The sequence below is a fragment of the Ornithodoros turicata genome, chromosome 2 (assembly GCF_037126465.1).
Source record: "Ornithodoros turicata isolate Travis chromosome 2, ASM3712646v1, whole genome shotgun sequence".
Taxonomy (NCBI): domain Eukaryota; kingdom Metazoa; phylum Arthropoda; class Arachnida; order Ixodida; family Argasidae; genus Ornithodoros; species Ornithodoros turicata.
The window spans coordinates 105,344,713-105,366,297 of record NC_088202.1 but is presented as its reverse complement, the minus strand read 5'-3'; the positions used below and the strand labels follow the sequence as shown (position 1 = coordinate 105,366,297).

At 46.2% G+C, this 21,585-nt stretch overlaps 2 protein-coding genes across 4 annotated transcripts in view; both read left to right on the top strand.

Moving 5' to 3' along the window:
* Positions 1 to 21,585, top strand: part of LOC135385913 (dymeclin-like) — a 125,458-nt gene that overhangs the window by 13,569 nt on the left and 90,304 nt on the right. The window lies entirely within an intron of this gene.
* The window catches only part of LOC135385912 (alpha-1,3-mannosyl-glycoprotein 2-beta-N-acetylglucosaminyltransferase-like), a 36,993-nt gene continuing 24,723 nt past the window's right edge, over positions 9,316 to 21,585 (top strand). The window contains exon 1 of one of the 2 annotated variants that reach the window (XM_064615534.1): positions 9,316 to 9,389. The gene's annotated coding sequence lies outside the window, so the exon portion shown is untranslated. Of the gene's footprint in view, positions 9,390 to 20,819; positions 21,023 to 21,585 lie in introns of those variants that run through there. The other variant, XM_064615533.1, reaches the window with a different exon arrangement.

The following is a 21,585-nucleotide window of genomic DNA, read 5'->3' as shown; positions in this document are numbered from 1 at the left end:
CTTTTGAGAAGATGTCAGAAATTTTGACTCGAGTTACGAGCACCGGAAATGCGCTTGGTCGTTTAGTGGATGGAGTCATGACTCTTTTGAACTCTGGTGTCACCACTTAGCGGGCCCAAAGCGGCAAGCTCTTTGCAGCGAGAACACGAAAACCGTGCTCTCTCCCGGCGTTTCTCGACGTCACCATTCTCGCCATGACGTCGCGTCGGTCGTCACGAAGTGGGAACTGGGCATAAGGTGTGTACTGACAGCTCGTCCCCGAATAAAGTTATCGGTTTCGCTCGCCATGTCTTCAACGGTGGGCCTAATACACATGAGGCGCTGAGGTCCTGCAAGGCATCGACCAGATGGTTCAGGTATCCTACCGCCGGCTGTGCTGTCTGAGGTTTTCCCTGGGTTTTTCGAAGACTTTCCAGACGAATGTCGGCACAGTTCCCCCTGAAGTCGGCCCAGGACGCATACTAACCCCCTGCCCCTTCCTTCCTGCTGTCCTCTCTCCATCTGTCGACATCTGTACGCCGCTCATAGCCACAGTTGCTTCGCGGCGCTAACACGGAATAATAAAAAGAGATGGTTCAAGCGGGTTTCAACGCGATCCAGACTGGAGGACTGGCAGTCTGTTGCCACGGTGGTGACCAAGAGGGATGTCTGAGGCTCGGAGTACTCAGCTATGCGGTCGGCGAGGGTCGCGAGTGTGTCCGGGGTTAAGTCTTCGGAACCGGCCAAGACCATACGCATTGTCTGTGGAAGCGCAGAACCTGCAGCTCCCGGAGGAGGGGAAGCTGCTTCCCCGAGTAATTGGCGCATAAAGCGAAGCAGCTGAGTGGGGCGCCTGTCACCGAGATCATTTTCTTTTAATAGCTGCTGGAGCCTAGTGCGTTCATAAATATCCATGCGTCCAAGATGGCGATCTTTAGAACATTTTAGGCCCTGTCCCGTGTTTACAAAACCGCTCCTGTACAACAGCCCTCCGCCGCCGACTCCAGTTAGCTCGACGGCATAGACCAGCGGCAGCGGTGGCAGAAAACCCTGAAATGTCGTAGCGGCCGCCACTAAAGTATGGTGATAACTAAAACAAAGAAGCTAAAAGATGTTCATGGCAAAGCTGAGGCAGGACACCAGTTTGTTTGTTTCACAAGTGACCTGTGGATGTTCAGGAACCATTACAGTCTCATCTGTGTAACATGACACTGCATGGCATCAAATTTTGAAATTAAGATAATTGCCACAACAACAACAACAAATGAAGGAGAAGTGATAATGACATGGAATGTTTCCCTGTGGTAGCCACAGGACCCTACCCCGCTTCACAGAGGGTAATATGAGAGGGTGAATTATGGTGAACGCGAAGCGACGACAGGTCGGTTGGCCCAGTTAGTGTAGACTCAGCTGAAAACCTGGTAACACGAGCAAGAAGGCAAAAGATCAAACAGTGCATGGAAACAAGTCCAGCGGGAGTCCGATTATATGACCCACATAGACCCCGACTCAAACAGTCATCCCACACGACATCGGCCAAAGCCGCGAGACAGCTGTTCATCGGATCCGTCTGGGTGGTTTATACAGCTCTACGACGAAGCACAGATTAGGCATTGTGGCCTCGACCCTCTGCAGCAGATGCAAGGTGCCAGAGTACACACTTCACGTTGTAATGCAGTGTCCAGACTACGAGCCAGCAAGAGCAAGGCTGAAGCAATCCCTCCAAGCCCTCGACCAAAGGCCTTTCTCCTTTTGTAACGTGATGGGGAGATGGCTTACACAGGACTAAGAAGTTCAAGCTCTGAAGGCACTCTGCGCCTTCCTAAAAGATAGCGGCATACACTGCCGCTTTTAAAGGGGTTGAGAAACCACACGGATAGAACTTGTCTCTGGCAGAGTCTGTACGCCTTACTCCACGCACTCCGTACCCAAAGTAGGCCTTAGCGGGCCTACACCTCCCACCTTCTATTACTTTTTATGGTACAGAGTTTCAAAAATATCTCATTTTTGAGGCCCCCGCCGACCGTGGCGCCAAACGGTGCCGGGCAGCACCATGAAGTGGGCGGGAAGTGACGCCTTGACCAGTTGCTCTATGGCTCTACGTCATAGCCCTTCCGCTCATTTCACTTCGCCGCGTCCCTGTTTACAGGCGTCGTTATGAGGACGGGAACTCCGCACTTCCGTGGCGCGCTCCGTACTACGTCATACAGAGATCGGGCGAGGAGGATGCGAGCCAAGACTGAAAGGATCTCACATTCAAAGCGCCATAACTCCGTGGCGCTGGAGCGCAGCGTGATAGGGTTTCGACGGAGATGTTTGGCACCCATAAATCTACATTCCAAACATGATTTTGTGTAATATTTGGATTTGGATTCACAACTCCTTTAACACCTCCTTTACGTCTCTGAGACAGAATCTAAACCAAATGACATGGAGCTGCAGGCGCCTGTAGTGGCAGTCACCCTGCTCCAAGGCTGTATCTTTTTTCTTTCTTTTTTCTTTCTGTTTTTTTTTATTTTTTCAAATAATATTTACTTACTCGCTGTCATCTTCGTCATAGCTTGATGATCTCGACGTTTCGATAAACTGGTTCACTGCTACGAACTTCAGTCTGTTCTTCAGGTCTAGAACACATTTGATGTGCGAGGTTATGAGAGAGATGATATACGAGGTTTTCCAGAACAGCCTTATCTCATTCTTCTGCCGTCCCTTAGCAGGTGTTCCTGTACCTTCAGTACAACATCTGAACACAGTTATACCAGCTCGGCATGGAACCCATGTTCCAAAGTTGATCTTGAGATGAATGAAAATTGATCTTGAGAATAATATCCACCTTAGCACGTAACCTTAACGCATAACTGCCAAGTCAGAAATGCAAACGAAGTAAGCTCAAAACTCCGTAGCTATTTAAACTGAGCCTTCGCTTTTCACACGATATCTTTCTTTCTTTTTTTTTCTTTTTTCCTCTACCATAGATCTGGAGTAGCTTGTCCCGCGGTGAGCGGGCTCACATCTCCATTTTTTTTTTCTACCATCATCATGGTCATCATCCGTAGCTATTTCACGCGGCAACAATGTGGCAACATTAAAGTGGTTCAGAAACCAAATGCAACCCACTAAATGTACGGTATCATTTCATACGTTGTAGCCCACGGTGCAGACACGCAAATTCCCTCATTCATCGTTTGAAGGGTTTCTTCTTTTTCTTTCTTTCTTTTTCTTTTTTTTTTTTTTTTTTTTACTATTGGGCTTTTAAAACGGCATTTTTCTTAAGCCACCGTTGACGGCGGCGCAGAACAGCGCTGAGAGACATTTTCAGACGAACAGGAAGTGACGTTTTAGGTGTACGCACTTGTCCGAGGCTCCCGGCGATCACTGTACTGAAACCGGTCCGGCGGCCATCTCCCCTTTTACAACAGCTTATGTCGTCATAGAAACGGAAAAGACTGCGCTTCCTTTCTCCAACATGAATTTTATGTATTCATGGAGTTGTTGAATGAATGTCATTCCAAAAATTGGAGAAAAAAATTCGCGTGCACTGACCAGCACGGGCGTGCTTTTCGTTGCTTTGAGCCTTGGTTATAGGCATATTGCTGTCCTAGCCGATTTCGGCACTTCATAGACCCTCTTTGTTAATGGCCACTGCGCCAACTCTCCACCGCCGCGACGTTGAAAACCAGGATGGTCCTCCAGACTGGTCCTGTCCGCCACAGACTGACAGGAGCCGCTCACCGATGGATCGGCGGCCTCTGGGCGCAATGCGCGACGACGATCCGGTCCTGCCTTCTTCGAAGGATCCAAATGCACTGCAGGATTGGTCCGATGCCACTGAAGTTGGGGATGGTGAGTTACCCTCAGCGAGTGAGCAGTGAGTTACCCTGGTGAGAAGGGTGTCGAAGATGGGAAGGACCCTTTCACTCTCGTAACATACCGCAAGGGGGATACCAGTTGTTTTCAAGCCCCTTCGGAAAAATCGGTCATTCTGGAAGGTGAATCCCAACATTGTGGCCAAAGAGATATGTTCTGCAGCCCAAGAGGAAATCATGAGTCACCGTTTTAATAACCGTTTCACGGAAGCATATGTGTGTGTGTGTAACTTCTGAAAGAGCAGTAGCACACCTGATGGGCCTTAAAACGGTCGCCGGACTGGAGGTTGCAGTCATCATTCCGTCATCTTATCTGAACAACATGGCCAAAATTTATTATGTACCGCTTGACTACGAGGACGAGGATATTGCCTCTTACTTCGCAGAGGAAGGGGACACGTCGGCTCGCCGACAACGACATGTCTATACGGATTGGGGTTTAGACTATTACACGTAACTCAAATCAGTAATTCTTACGTTCAAATCCAACATGAAGCTACCGAAGACTCTTCGGCCGGGTTTCAATACCCACCAGGTCTCTGAGTACGTTGAAGGCCCCGTCCAATATTACAACTGCCAACGCTTTGGTCACCTGGCACGGTCTTGTCGAGGGTAAACGCGGTGCATGATATGTGCTGGGCCTCATAAGTTTACCGAATGCACTGCTCGGAGGCAGCCCAAATGTGGAAACTGCGGCGGTCCTGACGCCGGCAGTCCTGACGCTGCTTCTTACTCCATGTGCCCAAAGAAGAGGGTGGCAACAGTGGCGCACCAGGCGGAAGTCTTGAACCCCATAATCCCGTCGCCTCCTAATGGCACACGGCACTTCGCGAAGTAGCCACCAACGGCGTGTCGGCGCTTCGCGTCCCAATCCACACCCGGAACCGCCCAAGAACGTCCGCGTATATGTCATGGAGGCTAACAGGACTCCCAGACAGTTTACAACAGTTCAAAAACATACCAGTGTATCTGACAAGCAAGTTCATGGCCCTCCAAATGATGTCGTTGTGAACTCTACACCCCAAGCGTGCCCTACATATGCTGGTGTTGCTGGGAGAACCTCGAGCGTGGGAAACAAGAATCCACTCATGTATCAGCGGTCAGAGTCTGAGCTATAGACGTCCAGAACATGGATGGATGGATGAGTGAATAGTACTGAAGCACATTAAAGCAAAAGCGTCAGGTCGCGGACCGATGGGTCCCGAGCCGAGGCTTTTGCTTCAGTCTGCCTTTACCGGATCGCTGGGTTTTCCAGTTTTGGACATACTAAATCACATCGTTGTTCAAGAGCATAAAAAGCATCCATTCCTATCTTACTATATTTCTCTCTTATATATATATATATATATATATATATATATGTGTGTGTGTGTGTGTGTGTGTGTGTGTGTGTGTGTGTGTGTGTGTGTGTGTGTGTCAGAAGGTCACGTAACACGTGATTCCTCCCGTCAGGGTGAGATAACGCACTCACTGAAAGCCCAGTGCAAAGCCAGTGAAGTATAAAAGGAAAAAAATAGCCAGAGCTCTTTGGCTGCACGTATAGCATATGTTTGTAACTCAAACGTCGCGATGCCAGTACTGGACAGCTGTTTCGGCCTTGTTAGGCCTCATCAACAGTACGCAGGCAGGCAACGTTTGAGTGGATGGCGTCAGAAGGTCACGTAACACGTGATTCCTCCCGTCAGGGTGAGATAACTCACTCACTGAAAGCCCAGTGCAAAGCCAGTGAAGTATAAAAGGAAAAAAATAGCCAGAGCTCTTTGGCTGCACGTATAGCATACGTTTGTAACTCAAACGTCGCCATGCCAGTACTGGACACCTGTTTCGGCCTTGTTGGGCCTCATCAACAGTACGCAGGCAGGCAACGTTTGAGTGGATGGCGTCAGAAGGTCACGTAACACGTGATTCCTCCCGTCAGGGTGAGATAACTCACTCACTGAAAGCCCAGTGCAAAGCCAGTGAAGTATAAAAGGAAAAAATAGCCAGAGCTCTTTGGCTGCACGTATAGCATACGTTTGTAACTCAAACGTCGCCATGCCAGTACTGGACACCTGTTTCGGCCTTGTTGGGCCTCATCAACAGTACGCAGGCAGGCAACGTTTGAGTGGATGGCGTCAGAAGGTCACGTAACACGTGATTCCTCCCGTCAGGGTGAGATAACTCACTCACTGAAAGCCCAGTGCAAAGCCAGTGAAGTATAAAAGGAAAAAAATAGCCAGAGCTCTTTGGCTGCACGTATAGCATACGTTTGTAACTCAAACGTCGCCAGGCCAGTACTGGACACCTGTTTCGGCCTTGTTGGGCCTCATCAACAGTACGCAGGCAGGCAACGTTTGAGTGGATGGCGTCAGAAGGTCACGTAACACGTGATTCCTCCCGTCAGGGTGAGATAACTCACTCACTGAAAGCCCAGTGCAAAGCCAGTGAAGTATAAAAGGAAAGAAATAGCCAGAGCTCTTTGGCTGCACGTATAGCATATATATATATATATATATATATGTGCTTTTGGTGAAATTTTTGGGGTATGTATATGATCCTCTGCTTAGCGAAAATGAAAGGTATTGAACATCTGCATGCGACTGTGCAGCTTCATAGATACAGACTTTTGTTAGTAGGCGTACGACAGGTTCATATGATCTGCGACGCACAATGGACATTGCCCGTCAAGACCACCTTGCAGTTAAGGCGTAGCCAGACGTCGTCGAACAATGTGCGGAAGCGGAGCAATGTGGAACAACGTGGAACACAGCGCCAGGATGCAGCTGGGTCATTCCATGCCAAACCTCCCAGACATTGCGCTCGATCTCTTTCAAATAAATTGTGGTGGATTGTTCCCATGTAGCCAATGCTCTCCCGGCTTATTTTGGGGGCAAAACATTTTTTCCACTCCGTGGCAACATCTTGAAGATTGCGATGGGACACGTGACCTACACTCTAAATCGTTTTACACCTTAAAGGGTGTAAATCAAAATGTTCATGGCGCACACCTTTTAAGGTGTATTTTAACACCCTCGTGGCAATTGGGGTGTAAAGGTTGTAACGCCGAATAGAACTGCTGGGTTCGTGGCAATATGCTGGTAACTGTGTATTCACAATTACCAGCATATTGCATATAATCACATTGAGGTCCATATATGTATGTACATCAAGGTGATTAAATATGTGTGTAAACATGCACAGCCGACATATAGAAAATCATGTATGGCGTGGCAGCTGTGCATGGCAGCTGTGTATAGCTTTTCGTGAAATTGTAGACCTTCTCATGAGCAGGCACCTCCCCCATATGCATGTTCATTACTTAGAACGTTGCATTTATTCGTTTCTTCAAGGCTTGGCAGTGTGGTTCCCACAAATATCTACCCCCTGTAAAATGCATTACATTGTTCATTATCCGCGACTCATCAGGATGTTTGGTCCTCTCCTAGCTGTATGGTATATGCGTTTCGAAGGGAAACACCAGCATTTTAAAGACGTTGCTAGAAAAACTCGACATTTTAAGAACATAACCCTTTCATTAGCAAGACATCAATTTTATCAAATGTATGTGTGGTCGCAGCCCTTCATCAGAAATGCCACATCTACTGATGGTTCCAAGCAGATTCTGTTTCAACATGCCCCAGAAGCAATTCAGAGTTACATTCATGACCGTGATATTCACGCAGAATCTATAGTCTATGTGAAAAGTGCAGTTGATAATGATAACACATTTGCTATTGGCTGTGTTGTTGCCAAAGAATCTTTCCGAGGAGGACTTACCCGTGTTCGTTGAGATTACAGGCATATATGTTATTAACTCTGATACCATTTTTCTCATACAAACATTAATTACAGTTGAGAATGATGAGCACTATCGTGTATTTGTTCTGTCTTGCAATGAGGAGCAACGTGTTCTAAGAAATTTAAGCACTATCTCAACAGATCTTCTAAATCTGCATACATTACTAGGTGGTAGACGTGTTGTAAATTCACGCCATCCACTTTTGTAATGTAACTTCCCATTCCCCGTTGTTGTATATATTTACTTTTGTTCACGTGAACGAAAATAAACATACTCCCTTCCTACACCCAGGCGACACACTTATCACCATATTTCACCTGAGGGTGTATTACATCATTGTTACACCCTCAGGAACTTCCAAAAGTTTTAGAGTGTGAAAGGGGTGTGATCTTTGTTAATACACCTATTGTACACCTTTAAAGGTGTGAAACGATTTAGAGTGTACCTGGTTAAAAAAAAATACAAAATAGCTTTTTCGCAAATTCCAACCAAATCTCTTCTGAGTGAAGGCTGATCGACACTTTTTATCGAGAGTTTATGCCCTGAGAAAACTGTAAAAATTCGATAACTTTTGAAATTTTTTACGGAACTGCAATATTTTTCAGAGCCATTTAAACCGTTTGGCGCTGTTTTCCAGGAGGCATAAAATGTGTCAAAAATATTTTGAGGCGCGCAGACTTGGAAGAGTACGCAGAAAAAAATCATGAATTTCTTAAATATTGCTTTTTACCGCATATTCAGCCGTCAATTGCACACTGAGGTAGTCGTGATAAAAATATGAGACAAATTGCATTTGATAGTACGCCCCTTGAGTATTTTAGAAAGTTTCATCGAAACACTTTTTGTTTGTATTTTATTTGAAACAAATTGGAGATGGTCGAGCGCAATGTCTGGGACGTTTGGCATATGGAATGACCCAGCTAGAAAACGTTTGTATGACTGTTTGGTCGCGGTCTACCCAGAAGCCAATCCAGACCCAGACTTTTATTATTTTTTTCCTGGAGAGGCGGGAGGGGTCCTTTTTCTTGAAGCACGTAACGAGGGGAGGAGGATGGGGAAACCTAATACTATTAAACATTATGCTTTTGGGGGAAGGGGCGATCGCCGAACTGTCCCCTTTCGCTGGATCCTCCACCGGGCCTACAGAGCACACTTCGCTGCACCAACTCTGCGATGCTAAATCTACGCGACTAAGACAGTGTCTTACCACTGCTACCAACTGAATAAGTGAAGGGCTGTGCTAAGTTGTGTCCGTACAATTTCTAGCGAAACGAAGTTAAAAACGGACAAGACAAAACGACAACAGATTTGGAGAGACAAGACTGCAAAACGACTGCAGTACGCTTTAAAACTGTCTGTTTTTAATCCTCCGGTCCCGTCTTCCTTGCCGAAGTTACATCCCAAATGGCCTCGAACCAACTACCCCCCCTCCCCCCTTCTCACTCCCTTTTCATTTCCTCTTTGTCTTTTTTAATTTATTTTTTCGTTCCATGTCCCCTCCTTTATATCTTTCTGCACCAAAATCAGTCATCTCACTTTATTTTACTTTCGAAAAATCTACGATAACTATTGTCAATCTTCAACCCCGTGTAAAGAAGTCTGCCTTCAAACATCGCGGTCTTCGAGGTATGACGTGAGGCCCCATTCGCACACGTGGCTGCCAAGCATTCTCAATGCAAGCCACCTGCGTTTTCTGGATAGACGTTCGCGGCACATGTTCAGTCATTGACACACTGAAAGCTTGTGCCACGGAGCAAATATCATAGGTGGGTGAGTACCGCAAAGAGTGCCTTTCTTGTAGTGCCTCGATTTACTTGTGCATTCTCCAACGAGCGCATACAGGGCTGCACCGAAACTACTTCGTATAGTGACAGCAATCGTTTTATGTCGGACGTTTGTAAACGTATTGGAGCCCTTCTTTATTCTGACCATCAGGCATGCAGGTAATGACGCGAATGGAAATTATCGGAACTTCAATCTTAAACCCATGCCACACGGGCACGAAAAACTGACATCGAGTGGTAAATGTCTTCAATCTTAATGTCATTCGTGCAGTGCCACGCGAAGATATTTAATGACAGTTTCTCCTAAATGTGATCGTCACAACTCATTCGCCGGTGAAATACTTACTCTCGCTCCCATTGTCTGGCCAGAGTAACAATTTTATTATTGGGTAAAACCAATTTGAGGTTTGAGTATTCTTTGATGGAGTTGCTTGAAATGTTCATGAACAAAAGCAAAAGAACGCATGGCGGCGCCAAAGGCGTGGCATCGACATCGTTGCGTTTAATGTCCTTACGTCGCTACAAATAGGACGTGTGGCACGAACCTTGTCGATAATGCCATTAGGGACCTTAATGGCTTTAGACGATAAAGTCGTCTGTACTGCCTGTGTGGCATGTATTAGTCATAGCTTTTACATAAACTTTTGAATCTCATGAAGCGCCTTTCATTGCTGGTTAGCCTCGCATTCGTGCAAGCGCTTATCGAGGGCACAATGAGCATGCAGCTAGGTGCGCAGCGTTGGGTATGTCTCCGGCGGTCCACAGCACTTGTCGAAATTAACAGCGAGAGGGCCTCTGGCGCTTACGAGCAGCAGGAAGGTGCAGTAAAGCGGCGCAAGTTGTTACTTCAACACATCCTACAGTAGTTAAATAATTCTGCTGAAGATATGTAAGACTTCCTTACGGACCGAACCGTCGCTGTCTGTACATCCCAAGGACAAAGCCCTAAGCATCCTGTTCATCAAGGAGTCCCGCAAGGAAGCATTCTGGGTCCTACACTCTTTAATGTGGTGATGGCCGGCCTACAATCGGTAATTCCTCGCAAAGTGTCGTTTTCCGTGTATGCAGATGACGTCGCCCTTTGGACAGCAGGAAAATCACGCCCAGCCATTCAACACCGCCTGCAGCTGGCTTTGAGTAATGTACATACGTACCTCATGCACCTTGGGATGGACCTTTCACCCGAAAAGTGCGTCGAGCTCCCTTTCACACGCACGCAAAGCTATGACAAATCTCCCTCTTTTTGTTGGTGCCAAGAAGCTTGAGCCTGTACGTTTCCATCGCTTCCTTGGCGTGGTAATCGACTCGGGCTTGCGCTGGGCTCACCACATTAAGCACCTTGAAACCAAAGTGCAGCGATGGCTCCCTGCAATTCAACATATTTCTGGCTCAGGATGGGGCTGTGATCACCGCTCTCTGCTCGCAGTTCACGCGGCGTTGGTTAGGGCGACTGTGCTTTACGGCCTTCCTATGCTGCACAGGAGATCAGCAACATCATTAAATACCCTTCGGACCCTGTTTGCTCGAAGCCTTCTTCTCTGCCTTGGAGTTCCACAAATGGCTGCCCGCTGAAACACGGCAAGTCCTTGCTGAAGCTGTTGAACTCCCGGTTGAGGTTCTACGTGAACGTGAAACGGCTCGGCACTTCCTACGTTTGCGTGCTCACATTCCCAGTCACCCGCTCCTCAGGAAAATTCGATACCGCCCTGAATGCGACTTCTATCGAGCAGCGCAGAGAACAACGCCAGAACCTCACAGGCTTCGTAGTTGGCCGGATGCACGTCAGTTCAGGCAGGGGGGTCCCATCGACCTCCTGGATTTTCATTATTTGTTTTTATTTAGAAGCTCATCGTATATGAAGATCAACAGCGGTAAAGTAAATAATTTCTACGGAATAGTTTTCGCGCAAAAAAATCGAGAAAATCCGGCCCTGAATTCGAGTGTTTCAGTTTTGCCATATTCACACGCGCACATCTCCAGAGTTTTAAAAGATACTTTAGTGATTTTTTTTTATGCTTTAGTATGCCTACAGGCCAGCAGTCCGAGCGCAAATTTTGATCCACAGGTGCAACGCTCTGTGCTATAAAAAATGATGAACATGCTCTCTCGCGTAGTTTCGTTCCTATTTCGACGCGTAAGTTCTCGGGCTTTAGATGCTCCTCATTACCACATTTGGTATCTGTTCACTCAGCTTTTAATGCTCTTCCATCTGATGTATGTATCGTGCGTACACCTCCTACAGGTATCTGCTGAAATGTTAAAGCAAATGTTAAGGTGTAAGGCTTGCAAGCAAGCAAGCAATTGTTAAAGGCACTGTAAAGCAGCAGGCAAGCTGTTAATATTGGCAGCGGCATTTGAAAGCTTATTCCGAAAGAAACCCACACTCCAAATTTTATGTGCGACAGAAAAAAATTTAATTATGACTGAAATTGCGGTGAAAAAACGCATGGTGACGCCTGGTGGTAAACAATCGCCTATTCGTCGAGCAACAGTGTTACATGTCCCAACTCTCTATCGGCTAAGTCATGGGCGAAGTATCCGGCTTCATGAACTTACTTTGAAAAGTTTGTTCAAAAGAGATAGTTCCTGATAGTTCTCTCAAAATGCAAGAACACTTGTACATCGTGGAAATGAGTAACAAACTGCCAGTAGAACCACAACGAGAGCCATCTACGCAAAAATGCACCACGTCCGGCAAGCCGGTGTGGTCATAGTAGCAGTAGTAGTAGTAGTAGTAGTAGTCGCGTCCTATCCCTTTCGTGTCAGGGTGGGCTTTGGCACTTCGCCTTCACAGTCGCCTTCACAGTCGTTCACAGGAGTCGCCTTAGGAGTAGCGGTGGCAGAGCCATTTATAGGGAGAGTTTGGCCATTAGGAGGAGCCTAACTTGAAGCGCGTCATGCGACGTCACGGCTAAGCCACCTCCCTTGCCGTGCTCTATTGTTGTCCCGTTGTCAGCAGGTCGCCGACGCCGTATTGATGCTGGTCGTTGTTGACGATGCAAGGCGGCCAGACACGTGCGTACATTGTCCTTCGAAAGCCCTTCGTCCTTGAACTCTTTCAGTTTGACAACAAAGGCGACCTTATCACAGGCGGCTGTGGGTCATAAGCCGGTTATTCCTGTAGATTGCATTCATTGCGACAACAAAGCTGACGGACAGCATCAATATGGCGCGCACCATAAGGCTGATAAGCGGATTCTGCTTGGATTCAGGATTTTTGGGCGGTGCAACGACGAGTCTGACGTCGAAATAGGCTCCACCCACGAGGCGGCAAAAGATCAAAGAATGGCCAAACTCTCCCTATAAATGGCTCTGAGCGGTGGTAGCGGTCCACAAATGTCGCTGTACGCTCCATTGTTCTTGGCATGTTTATGTCCGCCGCCGTACATGGCGGGAACTGCGGAGTTCGTGTCGGGTCTTAGACACAGAGTTGCCAGTAATATTGAACCTTAATTTTCTAAAAAAACTATGAGGTAGATTTGAACGAAATTTTTGGCGTTTGTCTATGAGCATACAGGCTGTCAAATGAGCCAGCAGTATAAAATTGTACACCTGCTGCTTTACAGTACAGTACAGTACAGTACAGCATATTTCGAAAAAACGAGGATTTTGCACGTTCGTTTCTCGAAAAGGCCCCTTTTGATTTCATTTATATTTTGCCAGGACATGGCCCGATGTTAGACCTTTCATTTTACGTAAAAAAAAAAAAAAAAAATCTTCTTCAAAAGGCGTACACTGGCGATTAGCGCGTTAAAACGTGTCGGAGCACAGCTGCCGGTACCGCGGGATGGCGGGCCTCCTGTCGATGTCGTACAAGAAAGGGACAACTTTGTGTCATCAGAAATGGTAGTTTATGTCGATATATTTACACGACTGCGAAAAAGCACTATTTTGCAATTACAGCGACAAATGATTTCACTCAGTTTCTATGAAAACGTCACTTTTCTACATTCACTGTCCACGGTACGAGCTACGAATGTTTCACGGCCTCGACTTTCCGACGTCTTGCTTTGCCACGCATGCGAACCTTGTATGCCACTTTGATGTGGTATACATTCACCCATTCCTTTTTCTTTTGCATTCTAGAAAATGCCACGTCCTCAGCCCGCACATGGAGTAAATGGGCGCGCGTTAGTTGTTTTGGCAAGCACGTTATCATATCTTGTGACCCTAGGATGACATATTGCTCGAGTGAACGCAAGTTAGGTGTCGTGGCATGGTGCTTCATTATTCCACCGATCCCGTCACGCGCACTATTCTCATGGCCTGTGAACAGCCATGTCGCGCTCGCAAAAGTAGATTTGGAGAGCTCATAGAGCCTATGCCGATTTTTAAAATGGCTCACTGCTCCATCTGACATGTAAATCATTAGCTACAAGAGGAACATTCTCGTCAAGCTATTCTTCAATAGCGATGGAAGCTAACAGTGAATGTGCTGAATCGTGACACAAGTCTTCGCTCGCCACACCAAAACTGTGCGTTTCCGTGCCAGCGGGTACCACACATGTGAATATGGGAATCTGTTTTTCCCAAGTGGCACGCTTGTATTTCGCTAGGCATGGCTACTGTCCAGTATTCAGCGTAATCGAAGTGCATTATGTGTGTCTCTCGTATGGCTCTGCTCTGAACGCCTCTAATGTAATTATGACATATGCGAGAAAGGTTGAGGATTGGGCTAGTTGGTAATGAGACATCTGAACTGAGAGCGCTAGATACACGGACAAAGAACGGAGAAAAGACAAAGAAAGTGAGCTGTGAGGGGTTTCTGCTTTTTTGCTCATTTTCTTCAAACTTAGTTGGAAGTTAGCCCCCGTCGTGTATATTTCTCCGTTCTTTGTCCGTGTATCTTGCGCTCTCAGTTCAGATATGCGAGAACCCACCCACTTCTGAGAGGAAATGTACTGCTGCAACTTCAGCGGAGAACACGCGTTGTGTGCTGAAAGCCCTCTGCATAACTTGAAAATATCGTAAAATGAAGTAAAGCAAGCTTCGCAGGAACTTGCGGGAACCCTGGGAAAAGCAATTCCTAACTCGATATTTATTTTTACAGTATGCGTATCACCGTCTGCACAGCTTGCAAGAGTGAGGTTTTACCTTCGCTGACAATTTAGTCGGTGAACTACGGCTTTACGGCACCGTAGGATTTCATTCAGATGCTTTGTGGGAAGTAACTAACTCCCAGACGTACAATCCCCATTTTTTTCTTTCTTTCAATCAATCAATCAATCAATCAACTCCCAGACGTGGATTCTTTCCTCAGCAGGACGTCAAAGGTTTGCCGATGAATAGCTCAGGTAAGGCTAAGGCCAGACAACTTTGCCCAAACAAGGGGAGCATCAACAGGAGGCCCGCCACCCCGCGGTGTACCGGCAGCCGAGCTCCGACACGTACCGTACGCACGCATACTAGGGCCGCGTTTTAATGCGCTAATCGCCAGTGTACGCCTTTTGGATCAGAATTTTTTTACGTTCGGGCCATGTCCTGGCAAAATATAAATGTATTCAAAAGGGGCCTTTTCGGGAAACGGACGCGCAAAATCATTGTTTTTTCGAAATACGCCTTAACTTTTGCCTGTTTCAGCAGATACCTGTAGGAGGTATACGTACAATATATATATATCAGATGAAAGAGCATTAAAATCTGAGTGAACTGATACGAAATATGGTAATGAGGAACATCTACAACCAGAGAAATTACGAACAAAACTGCGCGAGAGAGCATGTTCACCATTTTTTTATAGAACAGAGCATTGCACATGCGCTCTAAAGTTCGCGCTCGGACTGCTGGCCTGTAGGCATACTAAAGCATTAAAAAATTTCACTACAGTATCTTTTAAAACTCAAGAGATATACCAGTGCAAAACACGGCAAAACTGAAACATTCGAATTCAGGGCAGGATTTTCTCGATTTTTTTGCGCGAAAGCTATTCGGTAAATATTATTTATTTTACCGCTATGGATCATCATATATGATGAGCTTCTAAATATAAAAAATTATGAAAATCCTGAAGGTCGATGGGACCTCCCTGCCGGAACTGACGTGAAACCGGCCAGATAGGAACGTAACACCACCGGAAGCCCCCTGGTCTCTGCCGGTACCATCGACCTTCGTAAGCCTTTCTAAACTTCTGGAAAGAAGAGATCAGGTTCCCCTTCAAGTCCTTCGAGCCCATTTTTATGCTCGGGTGGACGAGAAGCTTTCTACTTCTACAGCAGCGTATACAGATGACGCATCCAGAAACGGCAAGTACGCTTCGGCATTCGTGATACCATCCGCAGGCGTAGTGCAAGGACGACGCCGTTCACGTCAAACCTCATCAACAGCTGCGGAACTCTATGCCATTCATTTCTTTCTGCAGCACGTCGTTGATTTTGCCCCGCGGGAATGGGTAGTCTTCACTGACTCGAAATCTGCACTGCAAGCTATTGAAAATGCTGGCATACGAGGCTCATCCGCACCTCTAGTCACGGATGTGTGAATGACTTACCACTATGTATACCCAGCAGGCCACAGGCTGGTTCTCCAGTGGGTTCCAGCCTATTGTGGTGGGGAATTAGCAGGCGGAAAGCGCCGCAGAAGCAGCTCTCTCGTATCGGAAGCGGACCAGTATTGCACTGCTGTGAAGAGACCGTGCTCCATTCTGCGACCTCTTGTGACACCCCTGGCTTCCCGCCAATTGACAATCGACATACTCCCCCCCCCTCCCCCCCATCTGTGCTGAACAGAGTTGATCCAGCGCTGGCTTTCCGCATGCCACGAAACACCTCTCGTCAAGATGCTGCATTAATTCATCGAATGCGACTTGATGTGTCTTTTGCAGCTCAGTGGCGTTACCGCTTGAGACAAGTTGACTCTCCCAGATGCTGTCACTGTGGTGCTCTAGAGGATTTGGAGCACATTCTTCTTCATTGCCCACACTTCCAACCTTCCCGAACCGCACTCCCATCCTCTCTATCAAAATTGCTTGGTCCCTGGCCGAACCCAGCCCACCAACGCTCTGCGCTCAAAGCTCTTTTGACCTTTTTGGACACAATAAGACTTCGATCCTTATTGTGAAGGGGCTCATTATTTCATTCCCCACATCACCACCAGCAATGGGGTAGATTATCGTCCCTGGCGATGAAACTCCCCATCCATCATCTTAAATTAAAGTTGTCGTTGTTGTTGTGTAAGAAGACACTACACAGGTTAGGTCGAATCTCGAAGCGCAGTTCCTCACTTGCGTTATGAAATAAAACGGACGAATGATGATCGCCTTTTCAGAAGTTTGTAGCTTAGTTACTGCTTTCATTGAAGCATTGAGCTCCGGAATGAGCTCCAGATTAGCGATTTTACAATGGAACACATTTCGTTGACTGTCACGTAGAATTGGAATAAATGTAGCAAAAGGCGCTCATTACAATCCCATGGTTGTGCGTTAGCGACGGCTTTAGCCGGGGTTCCAAGTAGGTCCTTTGAAAGTTATCATGCTTTCTTGAACACGTGCTCAAAACTGGCCACTCCTTTAACTTCGAAGCGGCAGAAACTTTGGCGCGTGAACATAGGTGGAGGGTACGAAAATTTCTGGAATCTTGATACATTCATGCTGATAACAATGCTTACAACAGCCACAAGGGGCCCCTACCGCCCGCATAGGCGCCGAAACATTACAAGTAAATTTTGTTGCCTGTTGTGCCAAGCCGGTGTTTCATCTCTCTCTCTCTCTCTCTCTCTCTCTCTTTCTTTATTTTTTTTATTTTTTCGTCATGACCTCTTCTGGCTTTTGGTCTGTCTTTATCATGATTTCTGCAATGACTTACGAAAGTGGACACACTTTGCAGTAGGTGAAGGGTTCAACTTTATGTTTTTCTTCCTTTATGTGTTTAATGTTTTCCTTTATGTTTCAACTTTATGTTTTTCTTCCTACCATACCCTCCCGATCCCCCCCCCCCCCCCGAGTGATGTATTCATTGTGGCTACACGTATTAATTATAGTTAGTCGGTGACACCCATGTAGCTTGGGTTCACGGCATGTCTTTGTGCAACTTTTAACTATGCGTGTCATCGGTAAAACGTACTGCTTCAAGCTTTCCGTAAGCAAAACACGACACACAACTTCCTTCCATCTTCTTTTTTTTTTTTTTCACACATGTTACTTTTCCTGGGAATGTGAGTAAACCACGAGACTGGTGTCACGAGTACATGTGTTCCTTTCAGTAACAAGACTTGTAACGAACGGGAGGCGGACGTGCCAAATGTAGCGTGTATGCGCTCTATTGTCGCCCTTTCATCGTTCATTTTTCCTCTATTTTGCATATGTATTTTATTTTACTTCACATTTCTTTTATTCATTTATTGATGGATCGGCTGCTGGCTAGTTCCATCTCAAATCGAACAATCCGGTACACTTGATGTCTCGAATGAACGGGAAAAAAATATATGTTGAAGCCATCGGTGAGTTAAGAGAAATAAACGTTTTCCGAATTCTCTGCGCTGCGCGGTTCGGGAAATAGGAGAGGAGGAAAAAACTGCCTCTCATAAGGCGACGTCGTCGCGAGCGGGTTTGAGCGTTCGCTACAAGGTCATTTCTTCTCGCATTATAGTAATTTTTTATCTGGCTTTGGACCACTTAGGGCACAATAGGATCCTTCGTTGGCAGTGCTGTACCGGTTTTTGTTTGTCTGCAAAGAATATCAAAGTTGACTCAAAGTGCAGAAAAACACCAGATTCACTGCAGCTTTGCGGACCATGTACAAAACGGATAAGACTGGGTTTTATGCCGTTTAATTTGTCATTCATAGGGCTATCGAATGATGTATAATTTGTTGCTCTACTGTGTAAGGAACGTAAGCGATACCTCTTTTAGTAGCACCATACTACCGAAAAATGACGAATTTCGGAAGCCTTTATCTAAAAAACCCCACCAAAAACTTGCCATTGTAAAATATTTGTATATTGTATATTGTTGTATAATTGTATATGTTGTAGGTAGTTCCTTAGACTATGCACAGAAGAAAAATCAAAAGTCGGACTTTATCGGTAGGCGCACTGTGAATTTTTTGCCAGCCCTCTACGCGGAGCGCATTCAAGCGGTGGCACCGTGTCCCACGTGTCGCAAAATCGAATTTTCCAAAGGGACTTTCAACTTCTGTCTTCACATAAAAAGTAATTGCTATCATTTGAAACCGTTCCGAGCGCTTGCGTTCATAATAGTGTTGTAATCGCTGAATGTAAATTGTGGAGCAACCATATGTGCTCACATTTTTTGCGGGATGACACACATGCATTGCAAGACATGCATTGCAAGTGTGGGAGCCCGTGAAGAACAGAATGCTTTATAATCCTTTTACGTCTTTATAAGAGCTATATTTGTCCACGGTGATCATATCGAAGCATATTTAGAGTACACAGAATAACAAGAACTTGACAGCGAAGAAGACAAGGTGACGAAGGTAAGAAGGTAACGTAAGTTATGCAGAGCATTCCGGGTGGATGAGAGTGCTCGTGTCATGAACTGCTTTAGGCCGTTGTGGAAGCCACTTTCCTTAATGTTACTTTTGATGGCAGGTTCTTTTCAGATTTTCTTTCAAATGTGGGCAACATTGCTGCGTGTTGTGATTCAGCCACCTTTGCTGTGAAGTACTTGAAGCAGCTTCTGCATAGCTGGCCCATTTCTGTTACGCCTTCGGCTTGATCTGCTGGAACCACAGTCTTTATGGCAGCTACGCCGATCTCCGAAGCAAAGCGAAAATCCTTTGTCTATAGCACTTTTTTCTTGTGTATGAGGCAGTAGTCAGCGAAATCCACACGATCAGCACTGTACAACGAAGAGGCCATGGAGGTAGGTGTGATATCAGGACGACACACTATAGTAATGCAGATGTCGTCGCACTTTCTGTATAAGGGCACTCCATGCACTTCTGTAGTCGAGAAGTGAGTGAAGCGTCTTCTGTGTGTAGGCGAAACTTTGCGCAAGGTGTCTTCAGGGAGTAAATGCGATCAGGACCTTCCCATGGTCGCAGCATGTCGAACCGAATAACATATTGGACAGCGGCGCCAGTTGGGCTCTTTCGGCAAGGTTCACAAAAGGCACCATGAATTAGCCTTAAGTGTGTGCGTATGACACTACAACATTTTCCTCAGTGCAATTTCCCCAGTCCGAGGTCATGGGGCCGTAGGAAAGGAAATGTTTCAAAGAATACTGGAAGTCACTGCGTCCCTCCTGCCATAATGCGTACAGTAAACATGCTTGTTTAGAATAACCCTGAACAGATATGCCTCTTACAAACATGTAAAATCATTCTGTTCTTCCCGGGCTCCCAGCACTTGCAATGCATGTGTGACATCCCGCAAAAAATGCGAGCACATCTGGTTGCTCCACAATCTAGATTCAGCGATTATACCATTGTTATGAACGCAAACGATCAGAACCTTGAAAAGGAAACCTTGAAACCTCAGAATGGTTTCAAATGAGAGCAATTACTTTTTATATGAAGACAGAAGTTGAAAGTCCCTTTGGAAAATTCGATTTTGCAACACGCGGGACGCGGTGCCTCCGCTTGAACGCGCTCCGCGTATAGGGCTTGCAAAAAATTCACAGTGCGCCTACCGATCAAGTCCGAATTTCGATTTTGCTTCTGTGCATAGTCTAAGGAACTACCTACAACATATAAATTTTTCGAGGCAAGTTTTTGGTGGGGTTTTTTAGATAAAGGCTTCCGAAATTCGTCACTTTTCGGTGGTATGGTGCTACTAAAAGAGGTATCGCTTACGTTCCTTACACAGCAGAGCAACAAATTATACATCACTCGATAGCCCTATGAATGACAAATTAAACGGCATAAAGCCCAGTCTTATCCGTTTTGTACATCGTCCGCAAAGCTGCAGTGAATATGGTGTTTTTCGGCACTTTGAGTCAACTTTGATATTTTTTTGCAGACAAACAAACACCGGTACAGCCCTGCCAACGAAGGATCCTATTGTGCCCTAAGTGGTCCAAAGCCAGATCAAGGAATTACTATAATGCGAGAAGAAATGGCCTTGTAGCGAACGCTCAAACCCGCTCGCGACGACGTCGCCTTATGAGAGGCAGTTTTTTCCTCATCTCCTATTTCCCGAACCGCGCAGCGCAGAGAATTCGGAAAGCGTTTATTTCTCCTAACTCACCGATGGCTTCAACATATATTTTTTTCCCGTTCATTCGAGACATCAAGTGTACGGGATTGTTCGATTTGAGATGGAACTAGCCTGCTGTTAAATGTTATTACGGGTGGTGCCGTGGACCTGCCGAAACAACCGAGGGCTTTTGCTGCAGCAGCAACATTTGGACAACCAGCAGCGAGAGCACCAGCTCGTTCTCGCACGGTTTCGGTTTCACTTTCATTTCTGCAATGTTCTTGTCTAGCAACAATGGTGCATTCGCGCCCGCTACGTGTAATAGGGGGCGTCGTTCTCCAGCATGGTTGCGGTGAAGTGGTGGTGTTTTCAGCGTGCTATTTCCTTATTACACCTTTTGCGAATGGGGTGGCCACGAAAATAAACGAGTGCCAAATGGGAAAGCATAACTGTGATATTAGAGAGGTATCGAGTTCTTAACTCGATTTATTTTGTTCAGCACACAGCGAGATAAAGTATCGGTAAGTGTTTGGAGACGTTACCGGAACATTCCGCTACGTTGCGGATCATACAGGTCATGAGATATTTCGGCACCAAAACTATGTGAAGTGACATATCTGTTCGCATAACAGCACCATTAGCACCAGCTTTTGTTCTGTTTTTGAAAAGATCTGTTAGTTATTGAAGTGTTGCATGCAAAGTTTCTGCTTCGAGTGTTGAACGTGACCGGCACGATCGTGGGTATTGATGGGATCGAACATCGAACGTCAGGCATTTAAACGTACCAGTTATCGCAAATAGATTCACTGTCTAAATTGTGAAAAATCTGCAATGCACATGAATGGAGAGTACTTCCTGCTAGGGCAACCTGTGTTGCAATATACCTTGGTGATTTCACATCACCTATCCTGCTTTCACATGTTTACTACTTAAGCAGCATCCAGTTCTTGGTATCTTGCATCATTATTTCTTTAGTGGCACGTCTCAGTCGACGCTGAAACTGCTGTTTGCCAAATCTCCCGAAGGTTCGCAAGCGGTCGTGATTCTCTCGTATATTGAAATTGTCAGCTAGGTTCACGCTGGA